The following is a 21,691-nucleotide window of genomic DNA, read 5'->3' as shown; positions in this document are numbered from 1 at the left end:
ACAGATGGGTGGCACAGGCGTTCTTATCTACAGTGGTCTTGGGGTGAGTCCCCAGGGCCTGTGAGAGCTCTTGAGGATGAATCTTGGCCCCGTGACCTCTGCCCCCAATACATACCACCCACCCCACCCCATCCTACACCCTGCTCTAGGGCAGACCATGTGGCCTGAACCAGAATGACCCAGGAGACCTGCTGCAAGCCTGGAGGGGAAACCTGGTACCCAGGTGGTGTGACACAGTGTCCAGCCAGGGCCACCTTCTTCCTTCCCAGTCAGTTTCTGGAATAAGGAAGGAAAGGCACATAGAGCCACACGGGGGCTTTGGGAGCCCAGACCAGGAGCCCCAGGGTCTGCCCTGGACCCTAGTCCCCCTTCCTGTAGGGTGAGACTTGGCCAGTTGCCCTCGAGTTTGGGTCTCACAGGGAACACCCATGCGGTCCCTGTAACTAGGCTGGGCCAGAGGGAGGGCCCAGAGGCAGTGGATCGGTGGAGAGGTGACCCCCCCCCCCAGCTTCTGAAACCCACAGTGTCGATCTCATTCCTCTCTGGAGAGTAAGGCAGATCCTCCAGCCACAAGCCCCCCTTCCCTCAGGGGAGGGAGGATCTGGGGGGACCACCCAAACTGCGTGAGGGAGAGGGGAGAGGAGGAAGTGGTTGACACCAAGGACAGTCAGTAAGGTTATGGTGGCTTGTTGATCTAGGGGTGTGATTTTTGCTTTGGGAGTGGGAGGTCCTGGTTTCAAATCCCAAATAAACCCCTATGGTTAGCTGGGTTTTGGGTTTTTTTGTTTGTTTGTTTTGTTTTTAGGAAAATCTGTCAATGGTCTGTGAATGGTCTTTCAGCACCACAGACGCATTCCAGACCGCAGAGATGAGGGTACACGGCAGACTGTGAGGGAGGGCGGCCACCAAGGACCACCAGCCAGAGGGACTTTTCTGTCCTGAGGGTGCTTTTCTTGCTTTAGATGTGAGAGCTCCCGAATCCAACCCCAAGGGTTCTCTTCAGAACCCAGCAGGCGGGGCCTGGCTGTGCGGTCTGTGCACCAGGAGGGAGGGCCGCCGGGCGGGTGGGTGTTGGAGCCGGCTGGGTGGGTGTTGGAGCCGGCTGGGAGCCTGGGGCCGCTGGCCCAGGGTGTCGCTGAGGCAGACGGTGCCCCCTGGGCCGGGGGAGGGGCTGGGCTCAAAGGGCAGCCCCTTCCATAGCGGTCACCCCCACACCCAGCCCAAGGGGCCACCTGCAGGAGCTCCTCTGATGTTGGCCACTTCTGTGCCTAAACCAGGTGACTCCTGTACTCAGGGCAACTCTTCTGCTGTCCCCAAACTATGTGTGGAGGCACCTTTATGGCAATTTTAATTTTCCAGGGATGTTTTAAAGTTTTGACGGAACAGTCAACATCCATCAAACACCATTCTATGTGAACCACTGGTTTGAGGCAGTTCAGTTTCAAGTTTTATGATGGTATATATATATATGTGTGTGTGTGTGTGTGTGTATTTTTTTTGCAAAGTTAGGTTTTCCGTGGTTTCTGTGAAAAAAAGCAAGCACTGCTGGAAAATCAAGGTGGAGTAGGAACTGAGAGTAGCAGTGTTCAATCTGATTCCAAGGTTTGAGAAGCTGTACAGGGCCCATCAAGAGCACATACTCTGGGATTTCCTTGGTGGCTAAGTGGCTAAGACTCTGTGCTGCCTATGCAGGGGTCCTGGGTTCAATCCCTGGTCAGGGAACTAGATCCCACATTCTGAAACTAAGATCCCGCATGCTGCAACTAAGACCCAGTTCAGCCAAATAAATAAATATACTAAAAAAAAAAAAGAGCACATACTCCACTAGAAAATAATGATAATTATTTTAAAGGAATATAAAAATAGTATTCTTCTCAAAAACGCACTGTGCTGTGTTGAATGGTGTCCTCTTAACACTCATGGCCATCCAGAATCTCAGAAGGTAGGGTGCCTACACAGTAGTGTATTTATTAGATGCTATATATATCTCCAGAATCAAACATATAGAACATCACAAAACTTGAAACCAAGCTGCTTTAAACAAGTGGGCTTGTCTGGGACTTGAACCTGGGACTTCTTGCACCCAAGGCAAGAACCATACCCCTAGACCAACAAGCCACCACAACCATACTGACTGTCGTTGGTGTCATCCACTTCCTCCTCTCGCCTCTCCCTCACTCAGTTTAGGTGGTCCCCTGGATCCTCCCTCCTCCAAGGGAAGGGGGGCTTGTGGCTGGAGGATCCTCCTCACTCTCCAGAGAGAAATGAGACCGACACTGTGGGTCCCAGAGGCCGGCCGTGGCGGGGGGTGGGGGTGGGGGGGGTGGTCACCCCTCCACCGATCCACTGCCGTTGGACCCTCCCTCTGGCCCGGGCCCAGGCGCTGGGACTGCATGGGGGTTCCCTGTGAGACCCAACTCGAGACCAACTGACCAGCCCCAGCCACTGACCTTGGTTCAAAGCCAAGTCTCATCCTACAGGAAGGGGGACTAGGGTCCAGGGCAGACCCAGGGACTCCTGGACTGGGCTCCCAAAGCCCCCGTGTGGCTCCAGGTGCCTTTCCTTCCTTATTCCAGAAACTGACTGGGAAGGAAGAAGGTGGCCCTGGTTAGACACTGCGTCACAAGCCCTGGGTACCGGGTTCTCTCTCCCAGGCTTGCAGCGGGTCCCCTGGGTCCTTCTGGATAACGCAGGTGACCCGCCTAAAGCGGGAAGGGGTAGGGTGGGGATGGGGGTGGGGCAAGGTGAGTGGTGAGTATTCGGAGCAAGGGTCAAGGGGACTGTGGTTTGGCCCTAGGAGCTCTCGAAGGCCCTGAGGACTCACCCCCAAGACCACTGTAGAGAAGAAAGCCTGTGCCACCTCTCTTAGCGACCTTGCCCCCAAGTCTGCAAGAGAGTCCTGATTTCCACCCCGCACCCCGCCCCCACGGGAGGGAGAGACGGTTGGGGGAAGCTTGGGTTCTGATCCCATATCTGGGAAGCAAGAAGACAGTTTCGTGGGGCCGCCTCCTGCCTGCGGGGTCCCAGGACTTGCATGGGATTCAGGGGCCCAGGCACAGGTTCAGCGCGGCGCGCTCCGGGGCCTCCATATGCCTGTCCATCTGGGTCAGCCTCCGCCCCCCCACCTCGCCCCCCTAAGCAAGTCTCTATATTTCGGTCAAGGTTGTCCCGCCCGCTCGCAGCCTTCAGACCTGAGGCTCCCTAGCAGTTTTTCGAGAAAACTGGGAGAAGCCAAGCTGTGAACAGCAGGGACCTATGGACAGGGTTTGATCTGTCAAAGGAGAGACAGAGTAAGCAAGCAGCCCGGCTAGCTCAGTCGGTAGAGCATGAGACTCTTAATCTCAGGGTCGTGGGTTCGAGCCCCACGCTGGGCGCAGCTTTTGTTAAGATGGTAAGGGAGTTCAGATCCTCCACGTGGAGCAAGCATTCACAGAATCCTAGCCAAACCCATCTGCAGATGGGGCTACTGGTAAAGAATCCGCCTGGCAATGCAGGAGACATAGAGACGCAGTTTTGATCCTTGTGTCAGGAAGATCCTCTGAATGGCAACCCACTCCAGTGTTCTTGCCGGGAGAATCCCATGGACAAAGGAGCCTGGCGGGCTACAGCCCATAGGGTTGCCGAGTCAGACACGACTGAGACGACTTAGCAGGCACACACACGTTTCCCAGGTTGTGGTTATTTGTTAGGGCAGCCACAGCTGAAGGTAAGACTCCCCCTCCCCCACCCCCCGCCCCGCCGCGCATAAAGCTGCTAAGGTATATGGACCTAACTATTCTGCACCCCAGACCGTTCTTTCTTCTCCCCTAAGGACACCAGGAGAAATTCCTGAGATTAAGTGTGTCTTGAAGGGAGGGCAGCTTCTGGCCTGGGTCCTGGGACCTGGAGTTCCAAGGGTCCGGGGGAGAGGCAGGGGCAGCCTCGCTGATGTCACTCCAAGAGAAGCCTGGGTTCCTACCAAAAAAGAAAGCAAACCTGCTCCCATCAAACACCCAGCCGGGCCTTTTAGAAGGCTGGATCCTTGAGAGAAAACAAGAAAATCCGCTGATGGAAACTGTGTCGCATCCTCCTCGCTTTCCCACAAATTGGGAAGCGAAACGCCCCGTGTCCATGTCCTTTTTACTGGGGGAGAGTGGAGCAAAGTTGAGAGTCCACCACCCCCCCCCCACCCCCACCAAATAAGAGACCACCGATTGCCGGGGCCGGGGGTAGGGGGCGGGGGGGGGGGGAGTTCTGAGCAGCCCCTCCTCAGGCACGCGGGGAGCCCTGCTTTGGAGGAGCCTCCTGATGGGGCTCCCCAAACCTCGGTGCCTGGAACTGGCCGGGGCGCTCCGGGCCGGAGAGTCGCCCTCCATCCCCGCCCTCCCCACCCCCGCCGCCGGCACCCCCACTCCGGGCGGCGGGAGCCCTGGGGTTCGCGGAGTCCGGGGTTCCATGAGCCCCTAGTCAAGCGCAGCGGCGCTGGTCGCTCGGGGTTTACTAAATCTAAAATCCAGGGGCCGGGCGTCTTCTCAGGCCAGGTATTCAAAAGCTGGCCGGCGGGCCAAAGGTCTGAACCGCTTGCTCAAGGTGGAGACGGAAGTCTGCGACTGAAATGTATGACGACCCAGGGAACCGACCAGGTTGCTGCTGGCAGCACAGGTCCCCTGGCTGCCTGTATCGCTAAAAACCTCTGGAAATGATTAATTCTTAGTATTTTATTTCTGGTTGTGTGGCCGCTTCATCATCCAAAAGCACACGCCCAACGTGGGGCTCGAACCCACGACCCTGAGATTAAGAGTCTCATGCTCTACCGACTGAGCTAGCCGGGCTTAGACGAGGGCTGTCTTTGACTCCTTGCCGCTGAGTCCCAAAGGCGGGTCCTACATAAAAGGAAGGGAAAAAAAAAAAAATTGGCACAGGTGCGGGCGTCCTGGAGCCCACCCTCTGGGCATTTAGGCGGTTAGCACAGCCCCTGGACGTCCAGCTGGGCTTCGTCCCCCCGCCCCCCTCCCCGCGCCCTCCGCCTCCACTCATCCCCTTTCTCCTGCAGACAGGGATTCTTCCTCTTACTGTTAAACTGAAATTTTTGGCCTGGGGCCAATAGCCACAGCCCTGGGTCAGGGTCTCTCAGAGTAGTCCTGGGGGGTTGAGGGTGGGGCCAAGGAACAGCCCCTCTCCTGGGTCCCAGTATGGCTCAGAGAAGCCTGGGTCGTTCTGCCTATATAATCCAGAATCTAACTCATGACTGAGCTCTCACCTATTTATGGCTTCAGTTGTTTAAAATGACCTTAAGAATCAGCTTCTTCATGTAAATCCATTGCTGATTATGTCAATGTATGGCAAAAACCACTACAATATTGCAAAGTAATTAGCCTCCAAGGAATAAAAATAAATGGAAAAAAAAAATAATCAGTTTCTTGCACTCTTCTTCTGATCTATGGGCAGGACCACAGAGAGACCCACAGAGGGGTGCCGGGGTCCAGCCTCGGCAGGATCCAGGGGTACCCTCAGGATGAACGGTGTCGGTGAGAGAGAGAGAAGACACGTGAGACCAGCCTTGATAGGGCCAAGTCTGCAAGGGAGAGAGAGAGAGAGAGAGAGAGAGAGAGAGAGAGAGAGAGAGAGAGAGAGAGAGAGAGAGAGAGAGGATGACCAGACGGGGCTGTTTGCAGAGTCTGGCAGAGTCTGGCAATCCTTTATTTTTTACCATAGCTTTTATACCCTAAGTTAGTACATTTCTAAGGGGAAGATAGTTTAACATTACATCAGCTTGTCCTTCACGAAACCAGGGTGTTTTCTGCATACTTCTTTGTTTATGAGTGTCTTGTACATTATCTTCTGGCCTTGGGGCCTATTAACATTTTATGCAAGTCAGGTGAATGTAAACCTATTTTCTGTTTCTATGGTGACCTTAACTGAAAAGTAGCAGTCTCATAGGGCAACAGTACAGAGTAGAAGTATAACCTGTTAATACAAAAATTAATCTTTCTGCAGAAATTGTCAGTGCGTTTATCTAAGACGTTTACCCCACACTGACTTTGGTGAGGCAGCTTCTGCCTAGCACTTCTGGCTGACAATTAACAACCATTTCATTGTTACCACACTAGGGCTAAGTTCTTATTTCTCTGGATCTTTAACTATATTAACAATGGTTTCTATAACACAACCTTAGCACATTAAAAGCAAAAACACAGCAAGCAAAACACACCAAGCAAACGTCAACCCAATAACCACCTTTAGAATAATTTTTTTTTTATGTTTTCTAATAGGACTCCTTCACCCCTCAAAAATGCTCTATGTCTATTAGGGCTTTTATATAATCAGGTTCTTTATACTATTTTATGATTAGGATATTACAAGTTATCATGCCTATTAGTACCAAGGGCATAAATGCATTTGGCTAACAAACTACCAGCAAAGGAGTTTAAATTAAAACACTCCTTTCACCCTGGATAATCTCATAAAATACCACCACCCGGGAAACTTATTGATTAAAGTTCTAAGTTGATTCTTATTTGGAAAGAGATCGGGGAAGGCCTTCTGCCTGTGTCACAGAAATTAGGGAGTAGTCTTGTTATAGCCATGCTTTCTGGGAAACAAACTCACTCAGAAGGACAATGCAGATAGTGGAGTGCAGTTTATTACACCAGTGGGCCCAAGGCCCAAGTCTCCTCTTAGCCAAGAACCCCGACCAGCATTTGTGAAAATCTTTTATAACCCATGTGTACGTGTCCAAACCCACCAGCCCAAATCCCTAGAGGCTTACAAAGGAAGGGTAAATACAATCACAATAATCCCATCATTCACATGTTGTGTGTTCAAACAGTTAATAATCAATAAGCCTGTGGTTACATTCCGATAGATACTGTCCGAGGCAGGGATGATTAGTGTCTGTTTTCTCTTAGGCAATGAGTAACCTGGATGTGATCTTCAAGATTCCCCTGCCCAGAGGGGGTCGTATCCTTCTATTGTCATTCCCACAGGCGCTAAGCACAGAGTTCAGAGTCCTTTGGAGAGGCGGCCTTGCACCGTCAGCACGGACAGGCCTGAGATGGAGTCCAGGCCCTATGAATTCCTTCTTCAGTCTATTGAAGCAAGCATCAAAAAGACAGCTATCATCTTTAAGGTGAGCGCCAGGGGCAGCTTTTCGGAATCCCTGAAAACCTGATCCGCCTTGCCTGTCAGGTTTTCTCCTCAGGACCTTGTCATGGGTGGGATCTTGTGAGCTGGCCGTTTCGAAACCCCTGAAAACCTGACCCATCTTGCCCGTCAGGTTTTCTCCCTCATGACCTTGTCATGGGTGGGATCTCGTGTGCCGGCTCCGGCAGTTTAACATTACATCAGTTTGTCCTTTAGGAAGAACAGGATGTTTTCTGCATTCTATTTCTATAGTAGATCTTTGCACATTATCTTCTGGCCTTGGGGCCTATTGACATTTTATGCAAGTCAGGTGACTGTAAACCTATTTTCCGTTTCTGGGGTGATCTTAACAGAAAAGTTGCAGTCTCATAGGACAACAGTACAGCATGTCACAACATAGTAGAACTATAACCTTGTCAACACAAAGGTCGATTCTTCTGCAGAAGTTATCAGTTGAATTTATCTAAGAGCTTTACCCCACACAGACTCTGTGGCTGGCTTCGGTGAGGCAGCCCCTGCCTAGCACTCCTGGCTAATAATTAACAACCATCTCATTGTTACCACACTAGGGCTAAGCTCTTATTTTTCTAAATCTTTAACTATAGTAACAATGGTTTCCACTGCATAACCTTAGCACTTTAAGAGCAAAAACACAGCAAGCAAACGTTGACCCAATAACCACTTCTAGAATAATTTTTCTTGTGTTTTCTAATAGGGCTTCCTCACTCCCCGAAGGGCTCTATGCCTATTAGGGCCTTTGTGTGATCATGTTCTTTATGCTGTTTTATGATTAGGGTATTATGAGAAGTCATGTATATTAGTACCAAGGACATAAATGCATTTGCCAAACAAACTAAAATGCCAGCAAAGGAGTTTAAATTGAAACACTCCTTTCATCCTGGATAATCTCATAAGATACCACCACCCGGGAGACATATTGATTAAAGTTCTAAGTTGATTCTTATTTGAAAAGAGATTGGGGAAGGCCTGCTGCCTGTGCCACAGAAATTAGGGAGTAGTCTATTAGAGCAAGCATCAGAAAGACAGATATCATCTTTAAGGTGAGCGCAGCTTTTCGAGATCCCTGGAATCCTGATCCGCCTTGCTTGTCAGCTTTCCTCCTCATGACCTTGTCATGGGCGGGATCTCGTGTGCTGGCTCCCGGCATCTCCCCCTTTTTTATTTTTTAAGAGCCAGATGGATCTCAGTCGCGAGCTTTTGAGTGTTTTGCTGGAGAGTTCTGACAATACAAGGAAGGATTATAATGAGAAGAGGACTAGGGCTGCTACAGCAGCATAACTGAAGATAGTTGATAAGATATTTTTTTCCAGTAATAAAGTTAGAAAAAGTACAAAAAAATCATTAGCAGCCCCTGCAGCAGTAAAGTACAGAGGGGAATGTTCTAAGATTTTTATCTGACCGTGAAGCTTTCCAAGATCTAAACTAATGCTGGAGCTATTCCATACACCCAAAATATGATTTTTAATCTTTTCCCAATTGTAATCGGTATCATTTACTTTTAGAGGTGTTACACAGATCCACCGATAGTTGGCGTGACAGGATAATGCTAACTTTACCCTTAAAGCCTGCAACTCAGTTCCAATATGTATGACCGTTTCTTCTAGGGCGTCTGTTTTTACTTCTAATTTCCTATCTATAATCTCTTGCGTAGCTAAAGCTAAAGAAACATTTTTTTGCATATCATTGACATATTGAGCAGTATGTACCTGTTGAGTCAATGATATCGCCGCCACAGTGACAGAGGTGATTGCTGTTATCAAAGCTGAAATCCCTAAGATAAGTAGTCCTACAAACCGTCAGGATCACATTAAATCTTGCAGTTTTTGCAGAACGGCTAGACCGTAATTGTCATACTAATAGGTACTCACTGTGACGGGCACCATAAGGTAAGGAGGGCGTCGCAGCACCACAAAGGAACAAACATTATATTGAGAGGTTAGGCAGGACGAGAGCATGCATTGCTCACAGTAAGCTATATCTGGTCCACCTGAATAGTTCATCTGTATATGAAGCCTTTTAGAGTCATCAGTGAACAAAAAAACGTAAGGGGAGGGTAAACAAGCCAGCATAGAATAGGTGGAATCATTTTCTGGCTGGATAGAGTAACAATGGAGATGGCAGCAAGGACTCTCCAAATTTCTGGTTGCCAAAAAGTTTTGCCCTTAGTTGTATAGGACAACATGGGGGGAACAAATTGATTATAATGCCATTTGTTGGCCGCCAGCGGCCAAGGGACGGAATCATTTTTCCAATTGCTAAACCAATTGGCATAATCAGGAACAGATCCTGGATCCTGACTTGGGTCTGGATTGCTCCAGTCTTGTATCGAATAGTTTCCGCCTCCCGGTATTCTATAATCTATTTTCGAATTATAAGTACAAGATTTCCATACCGGATATCCCAGGAGGTTGTCTATAGTTTTCCATACGACGTCTGAAGGAGCAACATCAATACAATTTGGATATTTTGGTGGAACATTGAGGAACAAGGACTTATAGGGGTCAAGGACCCTGGGCATATGGGCCTGTAATATCCAAACCAGCCAATCTCCTGCTTTATCTGAAAATTTTGATGCTGGAGAATCTGTCAGAATTGCTTTTTTGGAGGCTCCGACACACCCCTCTTTAGAGGGGGTGATAAGATCTTTTGTATAATTATGGGGGAAGTTAAAGCAAACGGGAAGGTCATCTGTTAATCCCCTAAAAGTATAGTTAAAATTAATGGGATGGTGATCTTTATCATAGGAAGCATAGGACCCTCCCAAGAGATGAGGCTGGTTTGTGTTGACCCCTATAGGGTCATTGTTCCAAGTAACTACTTGGAAGGTCGGGGGATCAGGGAAATATGCTCAGTATTTTTCTGATGTGGAAGAGGTAGCACTTAACTGGCAAGAAAGTAAAGCAAGCATAGCAATAAAAACCCTTTCAGGAGAGGCTGAAGATCCCTGTAGAGAAGCTATTCCTTGTGCTTGATGGCAAAGTGACTTAATTTGCCCCCATGTGGGTATGGAGGCTTGTTGAGTTGCCCGCGCAGGACGTCTTGGTGGTTTTCTACTACGTAAAGGAGTAGGAGGATCACAGTCTTTTATGCAAAGCCATGACATCTGTTTAGTGGGTGGATCTACCGTTTGTTCTTCCAGGATCTCCGCTGCCGGTTGTTTCAGAGTCTGCTGGACTTTTCAGGTGGGTGGCGGAGGCCGGGGCAGAGGAGTGCCCTTCGTCTTTTGTGGTCAAAGCAATGGGGGAACCGGATGTCTGGGGGACTGCAACATGGCGAATCTGTCTGTCCGGGATCCAAATTGGCGAGTCAGCACCCTGTGGAAAAATACAAGCATACCCTCGCCCACTGGTTAGCAAGGGATCAGGTCCCTTCCATTGTCCAGAAAGGAGGTCTTTCCATTTTACTAAAGGTTTTGTATCTTTCTGTTCCAGGTTCCAGTGACGAAACATAGCTGTTAAACCAGCTTGATCAGCATTAAGGTTATTGAGCACAAAGAGGGCATGATGCAAAATGTGGTGTGGAGAACTGTATTTGAACTGCCCTTCCTGTAATTTAGAAATTTGTGTCTTAAGTGTCTGATGTGCCCTTTCTACAATTGCTTGTCCCTGGGGATTGTAAGGAATTCCTGTAGAGTGGGATATACCGAATTGGGCACAGAATTTTTTAAAGGGCTTATATGTATAAGCTGGCGCATTGTCTGTCTTAACTGATTTAGGCATCCCGAAGTAAGAAAAACAGGCAAAAAGATGTTCAACTACATCTTTGTAGGCTTCTCCTGTTCTGGCAGTAGCCACAATGACATGGGAGAAGGTATCTACAGTAACATGCACAAAGGATAGTTTTCCAAAGGAAGGAACATGTGTTACATCCATCTGCCAAAGCACATTAGGTAGTAAGCCATGGAGATTTACCCCAAAAGGCAAAGCGGGAACTGAAGTAGGGCAAAGTTGACATGTCCTAACAATCTTGCGTGCAGATTCCCTAGGAATGTGGAACTGATACTGAAGGGCAGTTGCATTTTGATGATGCATAGCATGTGAGGCTTTAGCATCCTCGAAAGCACTGGCCACTATGGTCCAGGTTAGCAAGTCTGCCTCTTGGTTAAACGTATGGAGGGGTCCAGGTAAATTAGAATGAGCTCTTATACGTCCAACATAAAATTGTTTTGACCTTTTCCAAATTTGCTGTTGAAGGGTAGATAATAATCTAAAGATTGTGGTTTTATTTTCTGGCAAAACAGCCATTTCAATTTGAGGAAAAAACCTAACTACATACTGTGAGTCAGAGAATAAATTGAAAACCTGGTCTGAGAACTCTTTGAACGCCTCTATCACAGCTGTTAATTCTGCTTTTTGAGCTGATGTTTCCCCAGTATTCAAGACCCTTTCTGAAGTCTGGGTGACAATAGCAGCTTTTCCGTTAGAAGACCCATCCGTGAACACCAACATTGCCCCCTCAATAGGGAAAACTTGACACCTTTCTTGGAATATTACTGGATGTCTCGAGAGGAAATTTAATAAGGGACTAGCAGGTAAATGGTGTAAAATTTGTCCCGGGTAATTACCAATGGCAATCTGCCAATCTTCATTTAGTAATAGAAGGGCATTTAATTGCTCTTTATTATAAGGCACTATGATTTTAGATGGTTCTTTCCCAAACATTTTAATACTTTTATATCTCCCTTTTTGTTGTGGTGGTGGAAGAGAGGTCCAGTCCTACACTGCCTGGGGCTGCTCTGATGAGTTCTGTGACGGGACAGTGGGTATAAATGGGTTTAATGTCGTTGCCCCAATCTTTGTCGGGACCTGAGACTGGCGCCTCAGTCCATTTCCCGGCTGTTGGCCAGAGACTAACAAGGTTCCGTTTTTATGGAACTTGGATTTACAGTCCTTGGCCCAGTGGTATCCCTTCTGACAGCGAGGGCAGGGAGTCTTAGGAAGATTGGGGGCCATAACCATGGAGGTAGAATATAGCAAAGGAGTATTGGTGGCCTTTCAAGGGCAGGCACGGCTGAAATGTCCCATCTGACCACAAGAACAACAGGCTTTAGCCAAATTAGTATTTTGTCCCTGACTATTTGAGTGGCCCTTTTGAGGGTTGCCTTTGCAGTAAAGAAGGACTGTATTGCTTGTTGACAAAAGCTACCCTTTATAGCTGCAGCTATGGCGATGCCCTGCATCATTGCTGGTCCTACATCTGCACACTGCTTAATATAATCCCCTATATCTCCAGACTTTTTTATAGGACGAAGTATAGCCTGGCAGGTAGAATTGGCATTTTCGAACGCTAGCTGTTTTATCAAGATCTCAGCTGCTTGTTCGCTAGGAATAACCCTGTGGATTCCTTCAATAAGTCTAGATATAAAATCTTCATATGGCTCTTCTGGTTTTTGTTTTATGTTAGATAGGGAAGAGGTTAATTCTTTTCCTTGAGGCAAGGAACGCCAGGCCCCGAGAGCACAAGCTGTCACCTGCTCTAGGGCTTTTTTATCTAAATTCATTTGGTCCCTGACTGATTCAAATTCATCAGTTCCTGCCAGCATTTCTTGCACAATATGTTTTGGTCCATGCTTGCAGTTGTCCCTAGCTTGCTTACGGGCTAAGTCCTCATATTCAGTTCTCCAAAGCAGGTATTGTCCTGCAGATAAACAAGCCTTAGCAACTGTCTCCCAATCATATGGGGTCATCCATCTAGCTGCCAAAGCATCCAATAATGTCAAAGTATATGGGGCTGTAGCTCCATATGAGGTACAAGCCTGTTTGAGTTCCTTAATCAGTTTTATTGGAAGGGGTTCCCAAGAGGGGCTTTCTTCATCCTCTGAATCAAGTAATACAGAAAAGCAAGCCTCAAGATAGGGGTCAAAATCATCCTCAGGCCTTGAAAGCACCCTTCTTTGTGAAAAGCCTAAGGGAGGACTTTTACTCCTATATGGAGGGGGAGGCCTGGGGGGTCGAGATCGCCTCATGCTTCTTTTTCCCTGTTCTAAGGATACTTTAGGGATTTTAGGATTGAATTTTACAGAAGGCCTAATTGGAGATGTATCTCTTAAACTTTTAGGAGCGTCTTTGGCAAAAAAGGACCAATCCTCATCAGGATGATAGCGAGCTGCTGCTTCCCCTAAATCTTCCTCATCTTGGGGTGAAAGTTGTTTCTCCTTTTCGTCCCCACATTCTGGATGACTATTGGTGTTCATAGCAGCTAACATTTCTCTTAACTGTTGATAGCTCGGTTTGGACTCATCCTCGTCTTCATTTCCCTTAACTTTTACTCTTTCGAATTCGTGAGTCGGATCTAAGGCATCTCTAATCATACTCCACAGGGAGAAGGTATCGGTGGGCACCTTCTCCCGTCCATGTAAAGTATAATAATCTCTTAACTGTTTTCCCACCTTTTCCCATGTATCTAAGTTAACAGTGCCCTCTTCTGGGAACCAAGGGCATTGCTCCTGAACGAATGTGAAAAAAGATTGAATGCTGGCCTATTTTACTTTAATACCTCTCTTGTTTAATAGTTGTAATATCACCCCAATAAAAACTTGCCTTTCCTTTGATTCATTGTTGCCCATCTAAAGCTTTTTCTGAAAAGAAATCTTAACCCTACCCACCTTCCTAACCCTACCTTTCTTATGCAGGGGGAGCCGCGACGCCCTAGTGGGGTCCTAGCCATTCCGAGACTGAACAATTGGGGTCTTACCTTCAGGTCCTTGTTCGTGGCACCACTTGCCAGGGTCCAGCCTCAGTAGGATCCAGGGGTACCCTCAGGATGAACGGCGTCGGCGAGAGAAGATGCGTGAGACCAGCCTCTGTGAAGCCAAGTCTATCTTTTACTTTTTGACAACAGTTTATATACCCTCACTCAGAATGTATCCAAGGTACGAGATGATTACTCATGCTTACACAGGGTTAGTTTAACATTACATCAGTTTGTCCTTTAGGAAGAACAGGATGTTTTCTGCATTCTATTTCTATAGTAGATCTTTGCACATTATCTTCTGGCCTTGGGGCCTATTGACATTTTATGCAAGTCAGGTGACTGTAAACCTATTTTCCGTTTCTGGGGTGATCTTAACAGAAAAGTTGCAGTCTCATAGGACAACAGTACAGCATGTCACAACATAGTAGAAATATAACCTTGTCAACACAAAGGTCGATTCTTCTGCAGAAGTTATCAGTTGAATTTATCTAAGAGCTTTACCCCACACAGACTCTGGCTGGCTTCGGTGAGGCAGCCCCTGCCTAGCACTCCTGGCTAATAATTAACAACCATCTCATTGTTACCACACTAGGGCTAAGCTCTTATTTTTCTAAATCTTTAACTATATTAACAATGGTTTCCACTGCATAACCTTAGCACATTAAGAGCAAAAACACAGCAAGCAAACGTTGACCCAATAACCACTTTTAGAATAATTTTTCTTGTGTTTTCTAATAGGGCTTCCTCACCCCCCAAAGGGCTCTATGCCTATTAGGGCCTTTGTGTGATCATGTTCTTTATGCTGTTTTATGATTAGGGTATTATGAGCAGTCGTGTATATTAGTACCAAGGACATAAATGCATTTGCCAAACAAACTAAAATGCCAGCAAAGGAGTTTAAATTGAAACACTCCTTTCATCCTGGATAATCTCATAAGATACCACCACCTGGGAGACATATTGATTAAAGTTCTAAGTTGATTCTTATTTGAAAAGAGATTGGGGAAGGCCTGCTACCTGTGCCACAGAAATTAGGGAGTAGTCTATTAGAGCAAGCATCAGAAAGACAGATATCATCTTTAAGGTGAGCGCAACTTTTCGAGATCCCTGGAATCCTGATCCGCCTTGCTTGTCAGGTTTTCTCCTCATGACCTTGTCATGGGTGGGATCTCGTGTGCTGGCTCCCGGCAGAGAGGAGGGCTCGTGGGCTGCTTCTGTTTGTCCCTGTGTAGGGTCCTCGCATCTGTGACTCCAGGGAGCCACTGCTCTGCCCACGACCACCAGTGTCTTGGGAATATCTTGGAAGAATCAGAAACCGATCCTGGGTCCCTCCCATGATGGTTTGTCTGTCCAGAAAGTCTCTGGGACGGGGGGCACATTGTTTACCATTCCTGCTCAGCTTGGAAAACCCATCCTGGGTGGGATTCTGTTCCTGACCTCTCTCTTCTTCTCTCCAGAGTCCCAGAATCTAGAAAAGCTGCCACCACTGAAAAGTCAGAAGGACTAGACTGAATAGGAAGCCTGGGACATTCCACGGACCCCTTCTCTGCCTCCCTCCCCCCACCCCACAGTACCAAGAGACAGCTCTAGCTTTGAAGGACCGTTGGAGGAGGTCAGAAATGCTAACGCCCAAAGCTGAAGCTCCATTTGCCCCAAACCCGGGCAATAGAAACCTTCTGCAAGACCCAATACACTGTCCCCGCTCCCAGTGGAGCCTGGGCCCACGATCCCTGGCTTAAAAGGCCAGCGAGACCCAGCAGGCCCTGGGTCTTCCCCCACACCAAGGGAAGGAGTCTTGCCCTCCTTCCACCCTTGGACCCTGCATTAGCCCCTCTTCCAGCACCCACTCCAGCCAACCCCACCCCTTCTGCTCTGTCCCAAGTCTCCCCCTCCTCTCTCCGCCCCTCGGGTCAGCACTTGAACCAGCCTCCCTGCCTTTCCAGGTGTGTGTCTCTCTGCTCAAAGGTCATGGCATCTCCCACTGGGGCTGGTGCCGTCAGAGCTGGTCCCTGCAGAGTTCTCAGCACAGGGCCTGGTGCATGGAGTGTGTGGGATGAGTCAGAATGCACAGTGGGGAGGAGGGTCACTGAGGTTGCAGGGTCAACAGGGACACGCGAGGGTGGTATCTCAGGTCTGACAAGTCCCAGCAGAATCTAGCCGTGAGCTCTTCTGAACGTTTTAGGGCCTGGGCTTGGGTACAGGGAAGAGTGGGCCCTCTGCTGAGCTCTGACGAGGGCAGAGCCTCCGCGGCAGGGGGCCAGGGATGGTGGTGGTGGCGGCTGGCCTGTGGACAAGGCCACCAGCTCAGGGATGGAGACTCCCGCGGGAGGGCCCTGGGAAAGGCCCAGGCCACGTCAGTTGCTCCTCTGGGGTGACCGGTGTGCCTGGCCCCTAAGCCTCACAAGACCCACATTTCCCTGAATCTAAATTCTCATCCATGGAGGAGAGTGACAGCTGTGTCGCTTGTGGCCTCGTGGGGACCAGAGGAATCCGGGCACCGCGGCCCCAGCTCTGTCCCCAGTCCTCAGCCTTTGGTTATAGAGAGAGAAAAGGACCCTCAAGTTCCTCTGCAGTGGAGGCCTCAGTGATGGTGGCCGGCGTCGCCAGTCGAGCCAGGACTCGGGGAGGCAGAACGGAGTCCCGGATGCACAGAGGGTCAGGCTCCGGCACCTGGTGCGCACAGGGGCAGCGACACTGCGCTCTCCTCTTCTAGATGGCAGAGAACTGAACTCACCGGAGCCCTTTGCGAAGCGGCTCGGAAGGGGAGAGCCGTGGCCCTGAGGCTGGACAGGGAAGTGATGTGACGATAACAAGGAATGAGCAAGGGAAAGATTACCGTGGCTCGTTGGTCTAGGGGTATGATTCTCGCTTAGGGTGCGAGAGGTCCCGGGTTCAAATCCCGGACGAGCCCATCTTTTTATCCCCAGAACTCCCAGTGTACCTATTCCAGGGCCTCCTGTGGACACCAAGTGTGGTCTGATGTACCATCACCCGCCCGTCCCATCTACTCAGCCCGCTAGCCTGAGGGGAAGGGCTAGAGGTCCAGAATCTGAGTGCTGAACTTGGGCTCCACGTTAAACAGCCTAGAGGGTGGGAATTATGAAGAGAGATCCCAGGCACAGCCGGCGGCCACCGCTCCCGCCTGGGACGCCGAGCCCCGCGCGCGGCCCTGTGCCGCGGCACCGGCAGGTGCTTTTCCCCCGCCTGTCCTCCAGGGGGCGCGCGGCGCCAACGCTGCCGCGGGTGAAGAGCGGCGCTTCCTGCCGGCCCGGGTCTGGGCAGGCTCCCCGGTGCGTTCCGGCCGGGGGAACCTCTGGCCGCCCTGGTGTGCTGCTGCTGTTGCTAATGACCGGTGCGGGGTCGGGGAGCCCCCCTGGACCGCCCCCCCTTCCCACGGGGTTAAAGGAGATAGTAGGGAGGCTGGGCAGGACTGCCCTGAGCATCCACCTGAGGAAATGGACCCCTTAACTTCAGCCGAAGTGTCTCCTCACCTCCTTCTTTCCCTTCCTGGGACCTGAGACGTCAGGGCCGTCGGCCCAGCACCTGGTAGCAGCGTTCCCCGCTCCCCCGCCCTGCTTTAATCCAGCTTCTAATGACGGACGTGAACGTTCCCCCCAACCTTCTCTTTGTCCTCGCGGGGAGCAATAGGAGGAGCCCCTCCTGCCTCCTGCCAGGGGCCATCGGCGGAAGCCTAGTGGACAGTATGAACTCTCACTCCAGCCCAGCAGTGTGGGACCCAGCAGGTCCCATCCTGTGGGAATTGCCCTCACCAGACAGCAACAGGGTGGCCCCCTCTTTCCCTACCGGGGGGCGCCTTCAGAAAAGGCTGCAAACCCAGAAGATTTAAATGAGATCTAGAGTCTCATAGAGAAGGCAATGGAACCCCACTCCAGTACTCTTGCCTGGAAAATCCCATGGATGGAGGAGCCTGGTAGGCTGCGGTCCATGGGATCGCTAAGAGTCGGACACGACTGAGCGACTTCACTTTCACTTTTCACTTTCATGCACTGGAGGAGGAAATGGCAACCCACTTCAGTGTTCTTGCCTGGAGAATCCCAGGGATGGAGAAGCCTGGTGGGCTGCTGTCTATGGGGTCACACAGAGTCGGACACGACTGAAGTGACTTAGCAGCAGAGTCTCATAACATAATACCGAAACTGTCCAAGATACAATTGAAAATCACTGATCAAACTGAGAACCGGGAAAATGTCAACTTGAAGGAGAAATGGCAATCAAGAGAAGCTGACTCAGATGTTGAAACCATCGGCCAAGGAGGGTAAAAGTGGTTAAGTAGTCGTGTAAAAATGCTTCAGAGAGCAATTACAAGCCACTTAAAACAAATTTAAAAAGTGAAAGTCTCAAATAAATAAAATAGATAAAGAATAACCAACTGAGAACCTTAGAACTGAAACATACAATAATCAAAATAAAAAACTTAATTGACAGGCAATGGCAGGATCAACAGGACAGAAGAATCAGTTGAAGATAGAACAATAGATGTTACCCAATGTGAAGAACAGAGAATATAAACTTAAAAAAATAAACCAAGTAACAGAACCTCAAGACTTTGTGGGGCTTTAACAAAATATATAATATTGGAGTCTTGAAGACCTAAGAGAGGAGAAAGATGGGGCTAAACAGTGTTAGAAGAAATAGTAACTGAAAAAAGAAAAAGAGAAAAGAAATTGCTGAAAGTTTCCGGTGGATTAAAAATAATAATAATAAAGTTTAGAAGAGGATGTACTTGCACCTCTCCATTCTTTGATCAAAGAATAAAGTTTTCAAAATAAACCTTACTTTTAAAGTTTTGGGAAAAAATGGAGCAGAATCACATAACCCCTCACCACCCCCCACCCCCCCGCCACACACATACCAGAGCCTCCCCTATTTCTGTGTATATTTGAAACCTGTGTACAACATAGTTTCACCCATAAAAGTTTTTTGCCTTAACTCTAAAAATAAAATCCTCTCTTTTAAAATAATCTAATGCCATGTGCACATCCAACAACATTAAGGATAGCCCCACAGTATTCTATGGTGCTCCGTGCCTGCAGGCTCCTGCTGCCTCCTAACCTCCCTTTGCATTTCAGGATGCAGGGCAGCTCTGCACATGGGGACTGGTGGAGTCTGTCTCCAACCCCTTCCAGCAATCCACCACTAGGTCCCTGGTTCCAACAATTCAAGATCAACAAAAGGACAGACTGAGAAGGGTTGAGGCAAAATAAAACTTTAATTAAAAAAATGTTTATTTTAGATAATGCACAGGAAGCATGGATGGTGTTATATGAACATAGAACCCAGTAGAATCCAGCAGGTCTAACAATTCTTTTCAGTTCACGGGTTTGCTTGTGCAAATACAGTGGTGGGTCCCTTGTCATTGCCCGATTTCGGTCGGTCCCCTCGTCCAGGAGTGTTGGGATCAGCTTGGGCAAGTCCAACCTCAGTTCTGTCCCAGTTGCAGGGCTCCTGGCAGCTGCTGAACAGCTGTGTGTCTGTCCCTCTGTCAGAGTGGCATCTCACCCCACATGTCCCCCACTCTATCCCAGTCCCCCTACTCCCCTCGACTCCCCCTACTTTCCCTGACTCCCCCCGGTTTCCCCCACTCCCTCCACCCCTCCCACTTCCCACCACTCCCACGCCCCTGCAAGGCTGCTCTCCTGCTGGGGATGTGGAGAATTCTGGGCAGTCTAAACACACAGAAGGCCCTGAGAGGACCCCACATCCCTGCTGACCCAGGCACGTACCCTACCCAGTCATTTGGGGTGATCCACAGCCAGTCAAGTTCTGAAGCTTGGCTGTAGTCTCCTAATCACATGTGCCCAGCTAACTCTGTCGGTAGAGCATGAGACTCTTAATCTCAGGGTCGTGGGTTCGAGCCCCATGTTGGGTGTCCTTTTGACAGGATCTCTAAGCAATTCCTGCCATTCTGTTTAGGAACAAAATGCACCAAAGGTGAAGTCACGCAGCCTGTGACTTTGCATCGTGTCACCTGCCCAAGCTCTCATAAACCCGAAGTGTCCACTCCTTACAGTGGATCCGCTAACTCACCAGATTCCTCAACTTCTTTAACCAAAGGAACCCTAGAAGTAGGTCCATTAAAGATTTGAACCTGGCTTCTAGACCAAACCCACCCACCACAGTTTTTCCTCTGGTTTATTTAGGAGAGCAAGGGAGCCAGCTACTATCATCTCTGCACCTGCAGGACAACATGTCCACCCTCATAAAAAGCTCAAGTTGCACTAGGCTGCTCCTTTGGGAGTCAGGGGAGAACCGAGTTCCATGTTCTCTCTACCAGGAGTGGCCCTGTAGATCGGAGCAACCCAGACCACTGTTCGGAAGGATGAGGATGACAGCTGAGGTGGGAATATCCATATCTGGTGAATGTGACAACAGTGCGTCCCTGGGACACAGGCGTTTATTAAAAGCAGGGCTCGTCCGGGATTTGAACCCGGGACCTCTCGCACCCTAAGCGAGAATCATACCCCTAGACCAACGAGCCACCCAATGGGAACCTTATCCCCTCCTGCTGAGCTCAACGTGGCTCTGTCCTCCCTGGTCCATGACTGTCCCTGTTGCCTCATCCGTGGATGGTTCCCTTTTCCCCATGAGTGTCATGAGTAGAAGGATTTGATTCCATGGACAGGGGTGTGGTGGGGGTGGGGGCGACATGGGACGTTCCGCATTGCCGCATGCTGAGGCTCCAAGTTGGCGCGTCCCAATGCAGTTTTTGGAGGGTTCGGCTCCTCCCCTCTCATTCTCTGTACAAGGAAAACTGAGGCGATCAGCTCAGCAGAATGCCCCCAGGTCGCCTTCTGTCACCGGGCTGAGACCTGGGCTGCAAAGCGAAGCTGGGAGCAGAGTTTGGATCCCGTCCTCGACGTTGCCGGCTCCTAGACGCCTCCGGGACCACCTGGCTCCCCCAGCACCCACTGGAAACACCTGCCGAGGGATTGCCAGTCTCACAGCTGGTCCAGCCCAGAGAACCACCTCCGGAGTACCAGACTCGAATCCCAGTGCAGCCCACAGCCAGGAAGAGGCCCCGGCGATGGTTTAAGTAGGGAGTAAAAGGATAAGGGAGGAAGTTGCTCAGAAAAGATGCCCCAAGATGCTGTTGCCACTGGTGTGACCTGGGTCATGGTGCCTCCCTGTCCACTGAACACACACGGACCCCTGACCTCAGGGCCCAGGCCTGTTCTGGTCACTCACATCCAGCGGGTCTGGGTCCACCACCCACTGCACCTGCCCCATGATCCATTCTCACAGGCCCAGGACCCACACCCGCTCTGCCAGGGGTTCTGTTTCAGCCCTAAAGTGGTCAGAAAAAGCAAACGGGGCTCCTTGGGGATTTGATGCCAAATTTGATGCCAAAAAGCTCCATAGAGAGCTTCCTCTGCAGTGCCCACTTCCCGTTCCCTGGACAGATGACAGTCAGACCCCAGCTGCAGGCAGGACCTAGACTTGGGGCTCGCTGTAGAAGACAGCAGACCTAGGGTGCCCAAGTGGGGAGGGGGCTGAGGCAGGTCGGAGGGAGGGGCACCCCGACACAAAGAGGAGCGGACCTGCTGGTGGAGGCAGTGGTGGTTTCCCATCAAGGAATGGGAGTCTTGAAAGGTTCTGTCTGTAGGGGAAGAAAGTGCTGGTTAGGGAGCCTGGTTACCCTGGTTGATGCCCACTAGGCCCCAAAGGCCAGAGAGGCCTTTGAACCGGAGTTCTGTTCAGGAAACGCACTCACTAGGGGACTTGAGTCAGGAGGCATGAAAGGGGCACCGAGCATGCAAGACTCCAGGCTTAACCAGAGAAGCCAGGGCAATTAAATCAGAGAAGAGGTTCACCAGCCCCCTGCCCCCTCTGCATG

The 21,691-nt window shown here is 49.8% G+C and overlaps 2 long non-coding RNA genes and 5 other non-coding genes across 7 annotated transcripts; 4 read left to right on the top strand and 3 right to left on the bottom strand.

The window, feature by feature from the left end:
• Positions 1 to 3,301: 3,301 nt before the first annotated feature.
• Positions 3,302 to 3,374, top strand: TRNAK-CUU (transfer RNA lysine (anticodon CUU)). The gene has a single exon. It is a non-coding gene; the product is annotated as a tRNA-Lys (tRNA).
• Positions 3,375 to 4,738: 1,364 nt separating this feature from the next.
• TRNAK-CUU (transfer RNA lysine (anticodon CUU)) lies at positions 4,739 to 4,811 on the bottom strand. Its single transcript has one exon. It is a non-coding gene; the product is annotated as a tRNA-Lys (tRNA).
• A 1,793-nt stretch (positions 4,812 to 6,604) lies between these two features.
• LOC139032864 (uncharacterized) lies at positions 6,605 to 15,020 on the bottom strand. The gene is made up of 2 exons (XR_011485480.1): positions 13,837 to 15,020; positions 6,605 to 10,457 (listed from the first exon to the last, which is right to left on the bottom strand). It is a non-coding gene; the product is annotated as an uncharacterized lncRNA (long non-coding RNA).
• On the top strand, positions 6,808 to 13,693 carry LOC139032865 (uncharacterized). Its single transcript, XR_011485481.1, has 2 exons — positions 6,808 to 7,108; positions 10,283 to 13,693. It is a non-coding gene; the product is annotated as an uncharacterized lncRNA (long non-coding RNA).
• A 1,655-nt stretch (positions 15,021 to 16,675) lies between the features above and the next one.
• Positions 16,676 to 16,747, top strand: TRNAP-AGG (transfer RNA proline (anticodon AGG)). The gene has a single exon. It is a non-coding gene; the product is annotated as a tRNA-Pro (tRNA).
• Positions 16,748 to 19,653: 2,906 nt separating this feature from the next.
• On the top strand, positions 19,654 to 19,726 carry TRNAK-CUU (transfer RNA lysine (anticodon CUU)). Its single transcript has one exon. It is a non-coding gene; the product is annotated as a tRNA-Lys (tRNA).
• A 537-nt stretch (positions 19,727 to 20,263) lies between these two features.
• On the bottom strand, positions 20,264 to 20,335 carry TRNAP-AGG (transfer RNA proline (anticodon AGG)). Its single transcript has one exon. It is a non-coding gene; the product is annotated as a tRNA-Pro (tRNA).
• Positions 20,336 to 21,691: the final 1,356 nt, after the last annotated feature.

The sequence above is a fragment of the Odocoileus virginianus genome, chromosome 33, assembly GCF_023699985.2.
Source record: "Odocoileus virginianus isolate 20LAN1187 ecotype Illinois chromosome 33, Ovbor_1.2, whole genome shotgun sequence".
Taxonomy (NCBI): Eukaryota; Metazoa; Chordata; class Mammalia; order Artiodactyla; family Cervidae; genus Odocoileus; species Odocoileus virginianus.
The sequence above is the reverse complement of the archived record's forward strand: the minus strand, read 5'-3'. Positions and strand labels throughout refer to the sequence as shown.